Source organism: Lathamus discolor, chromosome 1 (assembly GCF_037157495.1).
Source record: "Lathamus discolor isolate bLatDis1 chromosome 1, bLatDis1.hap1, whole genome shotgun sequence".
NCBI lineage: Eukaryota > Metazoa > Chordata > Aves > Psittaciformes > Psittacidae > Lathamus > Lathamus discolor.
This window is the reverse complement of record NC_088884.1, coordinates 160,154,416-160,169,289: the sequence shown is the minus strand read 5'-3', so window position 1 is coordinate 160,169,289 and position 14,874 is coordinate 160,154,416.

The window sequence follows — 14,874 nt, the reverse complement described above, 5'->3', positions numbered from 1 at the left end:
TAGGTTACTTTCTCACTATCTTCCCTGCAGAAGTCCCTATATAATGTGCAAGACCTATGGTCCATCATACATAACATGTGGGCTGATGCCTACTTTGGAAGCATGTCCTCAAATTGGGTGCTATACTCTTAGCTGTGAAGGTACCTTTGCTAATATATAAGTCATGGCTCAGCTGCTGAGCATTTCTCCCTTTCTAACGTAGGAAATCTGTTGGGCTGCTACTCTTACAACTGTCCTACCTAAAAAATAATAGACTACAAAACTAAGGGAGAAAAATTCAAGTAATAACGTGTCTATGCCTCTCATTAGACAGACCAGAGAAAGGTTTTAAAAAACTGGTCCTGAAACGTAATGTCAGAAAGACTGTCGCATCATGGTGCAGAGAGACCGTACACACAAGGTATGTGGAAAAGCAAATGGTCATTTATATGCTTTTTAACAAAGCCCTCTTAGGAGATCACAATCAAGTCATGGTGTCCTAAGGTCCTTGCCTAGCAACTGTCCTGGTTTTGGCTGGGTAGAATTAATTTTCTTCCTACTGTCTGGTATCGTGCTGTATTTTGGATTTAGGATGAGAATAATGTTGATAACACATTGATATTGTAGTTGGTTTTGAGCAGTGTTTATACTAAGTCAAGGACTTCTCTGTTTCTTACTGCACCTCCACCAGTGAGTAGGCTGGAGGACACAAGAAACTGGGAGGAGACACAGCCCTAAACTGACCCAGTGGGTATTCCCTACCATATTCCATACAATATGATGTCATACTCAGTATATAAACTGGGAAGAAAGCTGGCCAGGGGCTGCTGGCTGGGGACTGCTGCTCAGGAACTGGCTGGACATCAGTCAGTAGGTGGTGAGCAGCTGAATTGTACATTCACCTTGTAGATCATAGAGAGACACAGAATCACAGAGTGGTTTGTGTTGGAAGGGACCTTAAAGCCCATCCAGTTCCAATCCCCTGCCATGGACAGGGACACCTTCCACTTGATCAGGTTGCTCCAAGACCCATCTAACCTGGCCCTGAACACTGCCAGGGATGGGACAGCCACAGCTTCTCTGAGCACCCTGTGCCAGATATCAAAGCTCACACTGATGGTAGGATTCACCACTTTCAGGGACACAAGTGATCACACCAGCTCAGGTGCTGCAGGTACCAGACAGTGTACGTCAGGATTTTCTGTAGACCCTGAGTCATGCCTGTGTTTTACCAATAAAAAATGTCTATTGGGTTCAGAAGCTCTTTATTCTGGCACCGGTTATTGGGGAAGAAGATGTAATTTGTTTAGCTTTGTTTTTTCAATTTCTTGAAAACCAAGAACTTAACACGAAAACTGACCCTGAACTGCACCTTAGCATTGATTCTTCCCTATCTGGCAGCATTGGTAGGCACTTAAACCTTGCAAGAGAACATAAAAACACCTTTGGGCTGCTAGGCTTTGCATGCCTCTTTTATACTGGACTATGGATGCTAAAGGGATTACTAACTTCTGCGATTTCCTCCTTACTTCAGCCTATTGTAGAGCCTGGAGGATTCAGCTAAAATCACTCAATTCACTGCTCGTATATGAAGAGAGCATAACCTTCACTGTTTTTCTTTCACCTTCTTCTTCTCTTTCATCCTTCTTCTGACACTTGAGCTTAAATCAAGTACACAGCAATAAGCAATGGCAAGTTGCTTAAGTAGCAACGCATGAGCAAAGGCAATGCTGCCTGATAGACAATTTCAAATCTCACTGACTGACCAGTAGCTAATAAAACCAAACTTTGAGTGTATTTTGAACCAGCACAGATGCTTTTCATGTTTAATGAAAACAGCAAACTACATTGCTGCCTTGACCTCTCTCAATCTGGGTCACTAAGTATCTTTAAGCATTCTGTGTAGTTTGAATACATCTGGATGTTTTGTAATAATCCAAGATCAACCAACATAAATAGAACAATCCATCCCAGATATGGCCTGGGAAGACATTTACTTGAGGGATGTAGAACATTTGGGATTCAAATTGCAACATTTTCCTAGTTTCTTTAGCTTGAGATTTAAAACTGAGAATTACCTGCACAGTAGCATTATTTGGGGTAATTAAAAACCCTATGAAAGGCAACATAAACGACTCCATATACTTTGACTCAAGCACTATAGTGTTTTTTTTTCTTGCAGTGTGCTTATTATCTTAGCATAAACTGTAAGTAAAGCAATGCAAAAAGCAGGTGAAATGTGTTCCTTTCTTTTCACTTTAACATCAACTCCCAGACTTCAATCTTGCTAGCATTTAACACGCCGTTCTCTGGAAGCACATGAATAATCCTCTTTATTTCAGTAGCAATACTCATCTGCTGAAATTAAGCTCAAATACCCCCCATAGAAGCCGTTTTTGAACACATTTTGAAGGATGTGTTGTGAGCAATGTAACATGTTTAGTTATAAGGGAGTTGTATTGCTGCTCGCAGAGATGAAGCTGGTGCCCTGTACTCCAGGGGCTAATGTACATATTGATTTATTTTACAATGCTCTGTTGGCACCCTTCAAATCACTAAAAATTTCAAAGTTGGCAGCTCCAACCAGAAATCCAGAGAGAAAAGATGTGGAATGTTCCCCAACAACCATGGAATGCCAAAAAGAGCTCAGCTAGGGATGTTTTGAAGCAGGGAAAAATTAGCAAAGTATCAGCCTGAGCTAGATTCAAAACAGGTTGCTAATCTGTTTCTCCAGCCTACTTTACAATGAAATGAACTCTGGTCTCACAGTGGGTAAGAATGAGGTTTGTCCCAGTTAACAGCAATGTACTGAACGGCAGAATCAGGCTCTGCATGAATGTCACTGCCCTTTTTCAGCAATATAAAGACAACTTCAAAGTATTAGACTATCTAATGATTTATAGTATCATGCCAATTTATGTGAGATGGGGATTTGGCTCTTTAAATTGTTCTAGCTTGCATGCAGTAAAATCACACAGTACATCCAAATTTCAGCACATTCTAACAGTGCATCCAAACTATCTACTTGATCTATGGGATGAACTATGCACATTCATAGGACTGGGTCCATAAACCTGGACTGACTTACAGTGAGGTCACCTCACTTCATCTTTTGCATATGCTTCTACTTAAACAGCCAGAACTTTGTTTTAGCAAAGCAGGAGGGATCTGTTATGCAGTGATGCCATGCAAGTAATTCTCACTCGTAGTCATGGGCAGGGACACCTTCCACTGGAGCAGCTTGCTCCAAGCCCCTGTGTCCAACCTGGCCTTGAACACTGCCAGGGATGGGGCAGCCACAGCTTCTCTGGGCACCCTGTGCCAGCGCCTCAGCACCCTCACAGGGAAGAGCTTCTGCCTAAGAGCTCATCTCAGTCTCCCCTCTGGCAGGTTAAAGCCATTCCCTTTGTCCTGTCCCTACAGGCCCTTGTAAAAGGTCTCCAGGACCCCGTCAGGTATTGGAACAGTTATATGGTCTCCCCTGAGCCTTCTCTTCTCCAGGCACAACCAGCCCAGCTTGTTTCAATGGGAATACAGATCAGCATGGGGCAAATCCAAGGTATCTGATAGGAGACTGGCTTTTCTAACTACTTGTCAAGGGTCCTGGAGCTGTCAGCTAAACAGTCTGATTTAAGACGAATACCTGTTGGCAATCTTACCTGTAGAGGTTTGTCCAATGATAGCAGGTTTTCTTCTTCATGTCTGTCTCCAATATACAACAATAGAAGGTCATCCCTATATCCAAAGATTATTTCCTAGCTTGTTAGGGCAGCAGTCATACTTCAATCACTTTATTTAAAAACGTATAATTCCTAAATGCATGTTAATATGATAGTTGGAGCCATATGGACTTTCATGGGAAATGTTTATTCACTTCCTCACTGTCTCATTTTTTTAATAGAACAGAGAGAGGGTTGGAAAGCTGGAGAGGAAAAGAATTATATCCTTGAAAATTGCATGTGGTTAACATCAAAACATTTTAATTGAACTTCACGTTACAAAAATCCAGATGGTCCATGTTCTGTTCGAGCCTCAGGGGACTGCAACATGTTATTGTGTAAGATGCATTATTCCCTTCCTCTTCCCTGGTGTACAGAGAACTTTCAGTCAAGATGCCAGAGGCTGTCGAAATCTGACTTCTCCTCTCCCTTAGGGATTCAGGGAGATTCAGGGAATTGAAGGGAATTGAGGCTTGAGGGATTTGGAACTATCATCCCTCCTTTCTTGTGGGCTGGATTTCAAAAATCACTGTTTCTCACTTTCTGGGATGTTGCAAGGGAGCTACTCTTCAATGGATGTAGAGTAGACCTGTCTGACCTTCAGCTGGAACAAATCAGTTCCGTAAATACACCATATCTAGCCACTGAGATGGGCAGGTAGTTATGTATTGACACTCATTCTGTTTTGGAGTCTCACCTTTAAAACATAGTTTTATAGGTCTATTGCATCATGATATCACACCTCGGTGGACTCAAATGTAAATCAGTCTCTCTGCTCTCTGGTTGTGATAAAGCACAGCAGTGTGCCTGGTGTGCTATTACAGTATATTCCTGGACACCACCAATGACCTCCCAAGCACAGAATGACCTATGTAGACCTGCTATGACCTGTATCAATCTGCTCCACTGTTGTTGAAGCTTATATGTATTACTGATAGTAATTCAGTTACACTATGTAGTATTCCACACATATGAACATCGTCAGCTTTGGTTTAGAGATTGTTTTTACACATTTAGACCAAATTAAAACAAATCTCGGTGTGCTGGAATTTCAGGCAGCCCCCAGCACTCCTCAGGAGACCATCACCTCCCACAGATTTCCCTGTCTTCTCCTTAAACACAAATTATTACGCCCTGAGGCACATGATAGGCCATAGAATAGAATTTCTCGATTCCTTCTTGGGAGCAGAAGGAAGGTGGGCAGGAGGATCGTGACCAAAATAATCAGAATAATACTCAGTGTCTTCCTGTCATATTTAAGCCACCTTTACCTATCATTAGGGACTTTCTGTAAGTGTCACTTTAGGCCTACAAATAAGATAAACTGCAAGTGCAAGGCTTAGCTCACATGAACATTAGCATCAGGCACACCATGCCCTTGTAGCTGCCAGCTTGCATAAGGAATAACAGAACATTTTAACAAGTAACTGAAAGTGCTGCAGAGGGATCTGAACTGGCAGGTTGATGTGTGGAGAATGATGCAGGGGGAAGATTCTGAGTTGCAAATACATTAAACTCACCAGTGTAGAAGGAAGTTTATGGTCTTGGGCACATCTGCACAAAAAAGAGAAACAAAGTGAAAGTTAAAAGTAACCTGAGACAAAGACCATTTGCTTTTGACCTCCATGAATATGAACTAACTGCAAAGAACCATCGAAAAACATGTTGTCGTGGTTCTTGGGTTTTTTGCCTCAATGACACTGAAATGAAAAGCAAAGCATCTAATGAAATTTAATGCTGCTGCCCCAGCCTGAGGACTACACAAGAGATGCAGGTTGTGCGGCTGTCCTTTTTCCTTACAGGCTGACGCTTCCATTAGCTTGAAGAACCTTTCACCTTTGCCTCTTCAATATTTAGATTTTCCACTCTGCTTGCCAGAGATGCTGCCAAGTTATTGATGCTTCACTGAGCAGAGCAGTGAGGTGGGGCAAGAACCTCTCCTGCACGCATCCTGTGGTGTTAGGATAAGAAGACAAAGGATAAAAAAGATCAAAGAGAAGAGGTTGTTGCAAAGGAAGAAGGGGAGAAAAACGGCATCAGAAGGAAAGTATTTCCTCTGTCACCTTTTAGAAAGAAAAAGGAAGGTGCCCAAGGAGGGAGGCAGGTGCTCACTGGGACTTACTGGTGTGGGAATCTCTGCAGGGACTATTTCTTGTCAAAAGGGACTGGTGGTGGTGACAGGGGTCCAGTATGGGGATGTATGGGAAAGAGGAACTTGAACCTTACCTTTTTTTTTTTAATGTCAGAAGGTAGATTAGATAAATTATGCTACATTTTAAAAAATAAATTTTAAAAAATTTTAAATGTTAAATTATTTTAAATTTAACATGACTTTTAAAATAAAGCTCTGTCCATAACGATAGTTATAAGGTGACAGAATGAGCACGGCTTACCATGCTGGCACACTTCACCAAACCACCACCGCGCACACCCTCAGCCCAAGGCAAATCATAGAATCAGAGAATGGTCTGGTTTGGATGGAATAAGATCATCTGGTTCCAACACCCTCAACCTGCTGGTTACACTTCTTTTGATGCAGCCCAGGATATGGTTTGCTGGGTCACCTTCTTCTCAGTCCTTCTCAGGGTGCTTTTAATCCATTCTCCACCCAGCCTGTATTTGTGCTTGAGATTGCCCCAGTCTACATGCAGGACCCTGCGTTTGGCCTTGTTGATCTTCATGAGGCTTGCACAGGCCCACCTTTCAAGCATGTCAAGGTCCCTCTGGATCCTGTCCCTTCCCTCCAGTCTGTCAACTGCACCACATGGCTTGGTGTCATCGATAGACTTTCTCAGGATGCTTGATCCCACTGTCCATGTACCAACAAAGATGTTGAACAGAATCGGTCCCAACACTGACCCATCGGGGACACCAGTTGTCACTGATTTACACTTGGACATGGAGCTGTTGACCCAACCCTTTGAGTGTGACCATCCAACCAATTCCTTACCCACAAAGCAATCCATCTGTCAAATCCATGTCTCTTCAGTTTAGAGACAAGGATGTTGGGAAGGACAGTATCAAATGCTTTGCACAAGTCCAGTCTCTCTACCCTTATCCACCATCGCTGTAAACCCATCATACAAGGACACCAGATTTGTCAGGCACAATTTACCCTGTCTGTCACCAGTCACCTAATTTTCCATGTGCCTTAAGATCCAAGATGATGTGCTCGATGTTCCTGCCAGGCACTGAGCTGAAACTGACCAGCCTGTAATTCCCTGGGTCTTCCTTTTTTCCTTTTTAAAAAAAGGGACTTATATTTCCACTTTTCCAGTCAGCAGGAATTTCACCAACTGCCACGACTTCTAAAATAGGATGAATAGTGCCTTAGGATGGTTCTTCATTCTTCCAGTCCCTGCCTTTGCCTTCTGTGACTTGATTGGTGTGGCTGGTGCTCTTACCAATGAAAGTCATTGAGAAACTCAGCCTTCTCTATGGTCTGGGTAACCAGGTCTCCCATGTCCTTCTGGAGAGGGTCTGTGTTTTCCCTAGTCTTTCTTTTATTACCAATGTACCTATAGAATCTTTTCTTGTTGCCCTTAATTTCCCTGGCTAGGTTTAATTCTATCAGGGCTTTAGCTTTCCTAACCTCATCCCTGGCTGCTCTGACAATTTGCCTGGATTCCCCAAGACTACCTGTCCTTGCTTGACCCTCTGTAAGCTTCTGTTTTGTGGTGGAGTTAGTCAAGGAGCTTCTTGTTCATCCACACAGTCCTCCTGGAGTTTTCACTTGACTCTCTTTGCTGGGACGCATCTCTCCCGAGCTTGTAGGAAGGGATCCTTTGAATATTAACCAACTTTATTGGGCCCCTCTTCCCTCCAGGGCTTTATCTCATGATACTCCACCAAGCAGATCTCTGAAGAGGCCAAAGTCTGCTCACCTGAAGCCTATCATAGTGAGCTTGCTGCACACCCTCCTCGTTGCCCTAAAGATCTTGAACACCATATCATGGTCACTGCAGACAAGGCTGCCTTCGAACTTCACATTCCCCACTGATGAGGCAGCCTGTAGCAGGGCTTCACTATAATATCAACTGCACTGCATGCAATCCTTACCCATAAACTATCAGTTGGCTCCTCATCTATTCCCAAGTGGAGCTCAGTGCACTCCAGCTGGTCTTGACGCAGAGGGTAACCTCCCCCTCTTTGTCTTCCCTGCCTGTCCTTCTTGAAGAGCCTGTAACTTTCCATTCCAATGCTCCAGTCATAGGAGGCATCCCACCATGTCTCTGATGGTGATAAGATCATAGCCCTGCAGGGATGCTCATATCTTTAACTCCTCTTGTTTATTCCACATACAACATTTAGAGGGACAAAGGGATTTAAGATGGGTCTCCAGGGAAGCTGACACTGTCTGGAGGGGCAGGAATTCCTTTGTGCTGTCCTTCAGGAGCTCTCCTGCTGACCTGCGATCCCTCTCCAGACTAGGCATCTCTCACTGGCACTATCATTAAATGTACGGCAATTTGATTTAGCTTTGCTTGCAGAGAAAGAGGGTTAATTTAAGTTACATTATTTCACATGGCAAATGGCAAATGACTGCAGTTCAGTGATGCACAGTAACTCGTGACAGCACACTCTCCACGCCCAGAGATCTGTAAGGCCATGAAATAATGGTCCCAGTCCCCATTGCTGAGCCATTTAGAGCCAAACACGTGAGGCAGAAATAGATGCTCTTAAAGTGGAAAGAAAAGGGATGGATTAAGTAACACCACAGTTTTTCCAAGTCTTCACAAGTCTTGAGAACTTACAAGTGCAGTAAGGAACAAATGAATTCCTAGAGGAAATCCACAGAGGTCACTGCCACTCCTGGTATTCGATCACAACAGTTTGCTTTGCACTGCAGAGATTTCTGTGGGCCTCTGGGCAAACTGGTAGTCAGCCACATAGAGATACACGATATTTGCTTGAGACTTAGCTAACACTAGTATCCTATGCTGTTAGCTGTTTTTCTGCTGTGCCTGACTGTCCCGTGCGATTTGGGAGTGATCAAAGAGTTTTCTATTTGCTTCTATTAGTGGGATCTTGGATAAATTACCAGTATTTGCCTGACTGATTGTAGTGCACCAGCAGTTGCCTTACCTATTAAAGCATCACCACCATAATCCCATACGAATAGTCAGGCCATGCAACTTAACCCACACACAGCCCAAGCCCCGTGAGTTGTTGACACGCAAGTCAGGGATTTAGAATTAAAATTCACACGGTAGGAAAAGAATACCCTTCATAGTTCATTAAAGAACAGACACCAAATAAACCAACAGGAAGAAAATTGCACCTCTTCATCAAGTTAACATGTATCAGCCTGTTTGTTTTCCTTTCTCTACTCTGCTTTTCCCATCTGGTTTGGTACCACTATTTGTGTCCTTTCAACAGCCACCCACCACCCCCTCTGCGCTGCATTGATTTTCAGACTCGAGATAAAAACAAACTCGCTGTAAAGCACACTGAAAACTGCCACAGCATTCCCAGGACTCCCCAAGCCAAGGAGCACTCTGTCAAAAGGCAGGCACCATATGGAACATGTTTATTGCTCTTAGTCTTTGCTGCTGTCTCCGAAAGAAGGAGGGCTTGAACAATGTGAGCTGCTCCTGTATTTATCGTATCTCTACATACACATGCATATGTTCAAGTCCAAATATATGCTTTAAGTGAGGGTAAAAGCAGCAGAAGGGCTGCAGAGCTGCTGCTAACAGGACATTCTGCTCCGATAAGCAGAATGAAAGGCTTGATTGGCAACGCTGAAAGGCAGGCTGCTTATTTGGTACAAGCTGCCTGATGAGCGAGAGCCAAAAATAACCCTGTTATTAATAATAATGAATCACAGTAAGAAAAGTGAGAGGGCACGGGCTTCTCAGCTCTTTGCACAAGTTGCACTTACTGTTAGTGAGAGAGAAATAAGCAGTAAGTCAGGGGAAATGGGGAAAAGGGAGAAGCAGACATTGCAAGTGCATTTTGAGGGCTTTAACTGAAGAACTGGTGCCATAAGGAGCTTTGTTTTCCTAGGCCTGACTGGTCAGCTATACCAGAGCATATCTGTGTGATAATTAGTTGGATGACCATCTTTTCCCTCTCAGCTTGTTGTCAAAACACTGCTGAGTCCCGAGGCCAGGCCTTCTTAATCCAGCTGTTGGATTTGCTGCATGGTCTGAGCCATACATGTGTCAGTGCAGCTGCCACTCATTTCCAAGGGTTGAAGGAACGGCTCGAGGGACCTGCAGAGCCCAAAGGGGTGCAGACGCAGCCCTGGAAGATGGAAGGATGAACTGAAACTGCTTTGGGGGTGAAGAAACTGCAAGGCACCCAGGCATCCATGGGCTGTGAGATACCTAAAGTCCCCTGACAAAGGGACAAGTGAGGGGTCAAGATTTGCTCTGGTCTCTTGTCACACAGATGATGGTGGGAATCTAGCTCCACCATCCCTGTTCACTGGCTTTGTGACCTTGTGAAAGTCATTTAAGTATAAGGAGGTTTATCTTTTCCTTTTTACAGGGTTGTCCTGAGGATAAAAGCCATCAATGAGGTCAAAGCACCTGTGGTCATGCCCACAGAGTACCCGGGATACCATCTCTAGCTGCAAGTGATAGAATCATAAAATCATAGAATAGGTAGGGTTGGAAAGGACCTTAAGATCGTTCAGTTCCACCCCCTCCGCTATGGGCAGAAACACCTCACACTAGACCATGTCACCCAAGGCTTCGTCCAACCTGGCCTTGAACACTGCCAGGGATGGAGCATTCACAACCTCCCTGGGCAACCCATTCCAGTGCCTCACCACCCTAACAATAAAGAATTTCCTCCTTATATCCAATCTAAACTTCCCCTGTTTAAGTTTTAACCCATTACCCCTTGTCCTGTCACTACAGTCGCTAAAGAAGAGTCCTTCCCCAGCATCCCTATAGGCCCCCTTCAGATACTGGAAGGCTGCTATGAGGTTTCCATGCAGCCTTCTCTTCTCCAGGCTGAACAGCCCCAACTTCCTCAGCCTGTCTTCATAGGGGAGGTGCTCCAGTCCCCTGATCAATCTCGTGGACTCCTCTGGACGTGTTCCAACAGTTCCATGTCCTTTTTATGTTGAGGACACCAGAACTGCACACAATGCTCCAGGTGAGGTCTCACAAGAGCAGAGTAGAGGGGCAGGATCATCTCCTTCGCCCTGCTGGTCACGCTCCTTTTGATGCAGCCCAGGATACGGTTGGCTTTCTGGGCTGCGAGCGCACACTGCAGCCGGCTCATGTTCATTTTCTCATCGACCAGCACCCCCAAGTCCTTCTCCACAGGGCTGCTCTGGATCTTTTCTCTGCCCAACCTGTAGCTGTGCCTGGGATTGGGAATGAACAGCCTCCTGTGTGTATAAGCCTTATAACCACATACACAAGAACTTCTGTAGATCATTGGCTCATAAAAAGAAATGAGTCTAAATCACAAGCAGCTGTGAGTTTCCTACTACCCAGACTTTCTCCTGATGAATCACACCAGACTCTCCTGCAAAGTGGCTTCTTTCCCAGAAAGTCCTTCTGAGACCTCTTGTCCAGACTCAACCCCTTCCTGAGGCATTACAAAGTGATACACAGCTCTCTGCAATCTGACTTTGTGGGCGCGAGCTTAATAGGTGCAATAAAAAATGGAGTCCTGAATGTCACATGTGCACAGAACTGAGATTTTGCAAGGCATTTGGAAAGTCCCATCCATAAAATCTAGAAGTGACTTGCCAGAGCAAGCTATGCCAATTGTGCTACAAAGCCATGATTTAGATGGAAATCATCATCTCAAGTATGTGTGGTGACTTTATTGCAGTAACAATAAAACTTGTTTCTGAGATATTTCCACTCTGCAAATTTAGTTTCTGTGCAGACTGGGAGGTTGCAGATTTTTACATCCAGTTCTTAATGCACCAGACACAGCAGCTGTACTTTGACCAGCAGTGGATAATCTGAAGGAGACCAGTGACTGGTCACATTCTAACAATTCATATTAGAAAGAATAAAAACAGAGCCTTTGAATAGGCAGGTCCCTCACCAGCCTTTTGAGAATGGCTTGAAAGGACGAAACCATCACCATGATCAAAGGTCACTGTGACTTTTTTGTTCTTCCCATTTCAATCCATAAGGAAAAAGGGAAAATTGAAAGAAAACAAAACACACACCAAGTCTGGAGAGGTTTTGCCAGACTTTGAGTTGAAGACTGGAATGAAATCTATTTTGCTATCCTAGTAGATTAGTTGGGATAACTCTGTCCTCTGTACACTTGCCTTCAAAGACAGCAATACACAATGTTCTCTGCTTTTAGCCATTATCTAAGTGAAGTCTTCATCTTTGCAGGGATTTTATGCCTCAATCAAAGCCAACTGTGTCTCTACTTCATTCTACATTTGTCAGTATAATAAAAATAACTAATGGTCCAACTCATCTAACACAGAAGTCAGAAGAAGAACAAGGAAGTAAATTAGGTAAAAGATATTAAATATTCCATCTCAGAGTGGTGTTTTATTAGCTTTTGTTCTATTGGTACATCAAAATCCTCATGAATGAGGCCTATCATTACACCCAGTGGGGAAATTCAGATTTATGTTAACATAGAGAAAGAAGCCTAAGTTATAATTTGTATCATGTGGCATAACTATATTAAATAAATGCACACTGTAAAGAACAACAGGATGTGATCATGTGTGAAAAAGAGTTTCTATTTCTATCGTTTAAAAACAAGGAGAAATCCATTATTAATGAAGAGCAAAGACAAAATATCCGGCAGTAGTTACATACAAAAACTATTCTAAGAGATTCCAACAACAGGTGAGATGAGTTATCCTCTGAAAGTTGATTTTAGCAATGTTTGCTAAACCAAAATGTACCGAGGGACAGTGATGTGAACACTCAGGCCACACATATTCATTCTTGGAAGCTTGGTGCTTGGATTTTTGTGGAAGTTAAAAATTGGAAAGGAATCTGAGTGAATATGATTGAATGGGCATATAAAGTATGCAGCGTTGCAAATTCACAGCTGCAGGCAGTCAAGATGTAATTTGTGCTAACATCCAATTAGTAGCCACCATCCAGCTAGAACACGAACAGCATAATTTCTCTGATAGTCAGCTGCCTCTTTGCAACCTGTTGTGCCCAACGAAGGCAGTCAGTAATGCTCTCTCATCAAAATCTTCTCTAGCTCTCTCTGTGTTGGAAATTAGCACTAGCCAATTTGGGAAGAATAAGGTTTATCTCACCTGAGATGCAATTGCATCTCCATGGCTTACTGTCAGTCTGCTCTGACACCAAAGATGTCATCTTGAACTCTCCACAGAAGAGGTGGCTTCCAAAAGGAAATCCATCCCACCAGTCTGATTCACCTGTAACAGGACAGTTTATCTTCTGTCAGCCTAGAGGTACAGCTTAGTTTCAAGGCCTACTTTTTATACAGAGTAAAGAGAGATGCAAATCACTACAAGGCAAGATGGAAACTCCTCATTAAAGTAACACTTCTTACAGGTTTCTTGCTGCAAAAGTGTTCCAGTTTAAGCATTGCTAAAAAAAAATTACAACAATGGAATTTTGCAAGTAGACCTTAATTCTGACAGTTGGATCATTATGATGGTCCACCCAAAGGTGCTCGAGTTCATGTTTATGTAGAGGATTGCATGAGCACTATCAAGACTCACTATAGCAGAGCCATTATTCCTTAGGTCTTCAACCACCTAAGAATTCCCCCAATCCTGATTTTTCCCATTCTCTTGAAACCAACAGTGTTATTTTAAAAAATAAACAAACAAAAATTATTAAATTTTAAAATATGAATAAATACATAACTAAATAAACAGATACATAAATAAATGATGTGTGCATACTTGTCTCAGCGTTCAAAGGCAAGTTTGATACTGAAAGGTCATGCCCATGTGAAAATGATAGTACATGCTTGGAAGCACTGACACATTTCTAAATGAAATGTCTCCAGCACAGGAAATAACAAAATCAGAATTCACAATGCTGAACAAAAAAGCACATTGTCTCCTGATTAGTGTAGATAAATACTTCCTTACATCAGAGTTCACTAATAAAATCTCATGATTGCAATAAGAAGCCTTGCAATAGGAGCAAAAATTATAGCAAACTCTTTCATGCTTTGCTGGTCTGATATCTTTGGTCTCCTACATAACATTTGCCTTCAGAGTGACCAAATGAGTTGTTCATGTACCATAACTGGAACAACTATTGTCTTTTTACTGTAGTTTTTATAGACCAGTGATTGTCTCCAATGACAGGATAATGCAGAGAAGCCATGTAGTTACCCCTGTTAGTGCTGTGCTGTTGTTCTTCATTACAAATATGCTTAATTTGCCATACAGTATGTCTTTATGGATTTTTCTTTAATTGGTTACTCAAATGGCTTCCGAAGACCTACTAACAACTACCTTCACAATCTGCTTTCAATGCAAAGCACTTAATGAGGACTCAGCCAGAAAGTGGACAAAGGCTTCATTTGTCCCCTGTGTTAAAGGAAGATCCATTTCAGGACGGACAAGGATATCTCTGGAAAGCCTAACTCACTCAAGCTTCTTTAAATTCACCCACAGACACAGTCATCTGATTCTTGTCTGACGGGAATTTCTTGCTTTTCCTGCCTTGTGACTAAACTCTTAAGGACCAACACATCACACGTTGGGCTTATTAGACACGACGTCCTTCATTCCAATTTCAGATGGTCCAGCTGCATCAGCTGGACCTCTTGCAGTGGTGAGACATCCAGCCACGTGGCTTCTGAAGCCAAGTGGGTTCCTCTGTGCACTCCTCATGGTGCTTCAAGGAGGCATTCATTCCAGCTGGCGCTCTCCAGGATGACATCACTCTTCGCTCTGGTGCATAACAGGGAAAATCATTCATCTACTTATATTTGTAAGGGGCAGTACTTCTCCTCCTGCTCAGAGCATCTTCCAATCTCTCTTTCGAGATCATTGATCTTCTTTTATATATATATATATATATATATATATATATATATATATATATATATATATATATATAAATAAGTGGGTCAAATCCAGAAAGTATAATTACCCATAGCTCAGGAAGTAAGAAACACTCATGGAGAGGTGATCCTGCCCCTCTACTCTGCTCTCGTGAGACCTCACCTGGAGTATTGTGTGCAGTTCTGGTGTCCTCAGCATAAAAAGGACATGGAACTG